This window comes from Silene latifolia, chromosome 1 (assembly GCF_048544455.1).
Source record: "Silene latifolia isolate original U9 population chromosome 1, ASM4854445v1, whole genome shotgun sequence".
Lineage (NCBI taxonomy): Eukaryota > Viridiplantae > Streptophyta > Magnoliopsida > Caryophyllales > Caryophyllaceae > Silene > Silene latifolia.
This window is the reverse complement of record NC_133526.1, coordinates 74,891,933-74,895,473: the sequence shown is the minus strand read 5'-3', so window position 1 is coordinate 74,895,473 and position 3,541 is coordinate 74,891,933. Positions and strand designations below refer to the sequence as shown.

Genomic DNA, 3,541 nt, shown 5'->3' with positions numbered 1-3,541 from the left:
TAGGCAAAACACAATGAACATGAATTTCTTTAAAATAAGAACCAACACGCACATCATTTTTCATCAGGCCACATTTCCAAGAGATTAATCCCATAAATGTTTCCATGTGTCTCATTGTGTATATACCACAGTCATCAACATTGTAGTTATTTCTCCAACTAAGCTTTGCAACAATGGGATCCATAGCCAACACAATGTTGCTAGAGTCAGAAGTTTTTGGGTTCTCACCCAAAAACCTTCCAAAAGCATCAATCTATGACAAAACATTGTAAACCAGTGTTAAGCGTGACTAATAGTCAAAAGTCAATAGAACAACAAAAATGTGTCAAAATCAAACATATCGTTAATTAAAGTGGAGATACACCATATTTCTTGATGGCATCTTCATCCGAGAGTGAGTTGTCAAGAATGACGAAACGCTTCCTCACCAGGTCAACCACGTATAAGAAAAAGTGTTTCTCGTGTACAATTGGGAAAAAAAACTGAAATTACAAAACAAATGACGTACAACCATAAGTACAGTCAAACTCTTCAAAGGGTACATTTTAACTAATCATGACGCACATGTAAAAAATGAGAACAGTACATTGCAATATAAAGTGACCTTATTTAATACAAACGCAAAGAAAATTCCCTTTGACTCAAGCGTTGAAATAAAACAAAAGCGAGAATCTGGACATGGAATGATAGTATGACTCATGGTCTATGTTCCCAACGTGTGCATATAGTTGCAACTGCTCATGCATATTAGATATTCCCCACATTGAGAAATTACAACATTAACATTGTAAATATTTAAAAAGTACATTTAGTACGTTTAGAAAGTACATTGAGAAATTATAGCATTAACATTGTGTTAAATGGCCATTTATCCTACTTTGGCCTAATCTGAATATTTTTAATATAAAATGGGTATATACAAGTTGAGGTTCAAATGAGTTTAGTAGTTGGAATTAATCAAAAAAAGAAAGAACTTATGCGATAATAGTATGTCTCAATTTTTTAAAAATGCAATACAACAATGGCAAAGATAATTGCAAAGTATGTCAAGCAAACAATAACAACTTACGAGTGCGATTGAAGCTATTTCTATTCCCGGAAAAAGCTGCAACTCCATTTTTGCACGAGCCTCGAATAATTCATAAATTTTTTCATCACTTAAACCGGGTGGGTTTCGCTAATACAGACTGCATGGGAAAGTAACGAAAGAGGGAAGTACAATATTTCAAAATACATATTACACACAGCATTTAAGAGTGTATGTAAATGTACTTACATGCACAAGCGTGGTAAAAAAGAACCGCTTCGGAGTACCAAGATTGTTTTCTTCCTCTTTACAATTCAAATATGATGACCAAAGAATCAATGACAACACTCGAAACATGTTCAGACGGCTTTAATGACCACAAATGCATTCGCGTTGCAAAATAAGTCTTGTACGAATATAAGGGCTCACTAGAGCAAAAAATATAACAAATTACTTGTCAGGTGTGAAACAGTGAAAATGACATTCACAAAATGTTAATTTAACAAGTTCACATTTTAGATTACCTGGAACGACGATTGTTAGTGCCCCGGTCACTGAAAACATAATCAGCCACTTGAAGGTGCACCGCAGTAAGAGGCGTTAACACATTGGTGTCATCTTGGATAGCAGAAAACAACGGATCAAAACGAGATGACTGTTGCTTGTTGCTGGATAGAGGTATATAAGAAGGACTTGCCATGAAATGAACCCTTTTGGTAGCTGAAGAAGATTCACCAGTGACACGACAATCCCGTTTAACCCCTTTAGCTGCGGCTAACCTTGCCTCATTCTCAGCAAAGTCTTTCTCCAACCCTAAATCGAACGAAAATTCACCAAAGGATGTGTACAAATGAATTTCTCCACTTAGCACATTGTTCTCTGTGTTTAGCACGAGCAAGTTTCAATTTGTACGCTTTTCTCATTTGCATTTGCTACAAAGAATAAACTGTTGATCCTCATCTAGTGTCTTTGGATTCCCACGGCGGTGCACATGACACATCTTCGGTACCACCACCATATGTCAAATATACAAATTCAGTTGCCGAATGGGCCTGTTTGACACACTCTTCACCTGGGAAACATTGCAAACCAACCGCGTATTTCTCATCTAACACAACCATATCTTCCATGACTCTCTTTGCTGAAGCAGTGTAGTCATCTGCAAACTCCTGGACAAGGCACAGTATGAAGGTACATATTTAGTACTATGAAGGTACATCTTTAGTACTATGAAGGAAAAAAATATTTCAAAGTGAATCTTGAAAAGGAATAGTGAATACTTCGAGAATAAATGGATATACCTCCGTAGACGAGTATGAAATTGGAGATTTTGTATCAGTACTAACATCCCTCGACACTCTCCGCACTTTTTCAACCACTTGTCTACATGGATTAGAAAATCTAATTCTTTCCATCAATCGACCTTTTACACGACCAAGACCAAATCGACAGACTTCCATCTCCGCTTTTCCCTTGAGAAAAGTGCAGAGATGTCCAATTCAAAAGAGTATAGTAATCTCTTTCTACGAATCGTTTTTCATGACAACAACACGGTCAACATAAACAAGCTGCAAGTAAAAACAGGATTATGACTGGAAAATGGCAGGTTTTAAAACCATAATAACTAAGAATAAATGTAACCCATAAGATTTGTACCATTAGAAACAGGAGAGGTCCACCAAAGTGATTCTTCTTCCCCTTCTTGACCCAATCCTTTGTGTTATACCGCAAACTCTCCATGACAAATTGACACCAATCAAGCTGACCAATGGCAGACACATTCCTCAGCGATTTTAGTACATGGTGATTGACGAATGGCTTCTGATTGTTGCGCATTAACAAAGACACAGCAAGCACCACAAAATTAATCTTAAATTGATCACTGTAATCATCATGACAAATAATATGCTCTGCAAGGGTCTTGATATCCACTTGACCATCAACATGAAATTGAGCTTTCCAATGCGCGTAAAACGCATCACATTCTGCATCTTCATCACTACAGCATGAAAGTAAAACAGGTTTTCCTCCAATTGGGAGGCCAACAGCATCATGAATACAAGAAGCAGAAACACGAAAGCGCTGTTTATCAGGTAGAATGATGAAATCCGAATACGGGTTGTAGTTCTCAATTAACCAATAACCAAGGAGTAAAGGAAGCCTTGTAACCCTTAGCCAAAACAATGAAGAAAAACCAATCTCTTCCAAAGCACACCATTGGTTGTAATCAAGGTATCGAAGGACATCAACAAAACTTTTAGGTGACATCCGGGTGGTAATACGGGAGAACGTTGGAGTAGGATCATCAACAGTAGGACTGAGGTTGTTCAACCTCGGAGAAATACGGCGTGTAACAGTTCCAGGATCGCCTTTGCGCTTCAATAACTGAAAGTAGTTTTGCATGTAATATTAATCAGTTCTGTTGTGTTGTACACGTTTCACGAAGAAATGTCCTATCAGTTTTAGTGAAATGTACATGATCTACAACAATAATGTGCACTCAATTATGACCTT

At 37.2% G+C, this 3,541-nt stretch overlaps 1 long non-coding RNA gene across 1 annotated transcript; it reads right to left on the bottom strand.

Annotated features, from left to right (window-relative positions):
• Nucleotides 1-392: 392 nt before the first annotated feature.
• Nucleotides 393-1,827, bottom strand: LOC141593768 (uncharacterized). The gene is made up of 3 exons (XR_012521883.1): nucleotides 1,552-1,827; nucleotides 1,070-1,455; nucleotides 393-482 (listed from the first exon to the last, which is right to left on the bottom strand). It is a non-coding gene; the product is annotated as an uncharacterized LOC141593768 (long non-coding RNA).
• Between the last annotated feature and the right edge of the window lie 1,714 nt (nucleotides 1,828-3,541).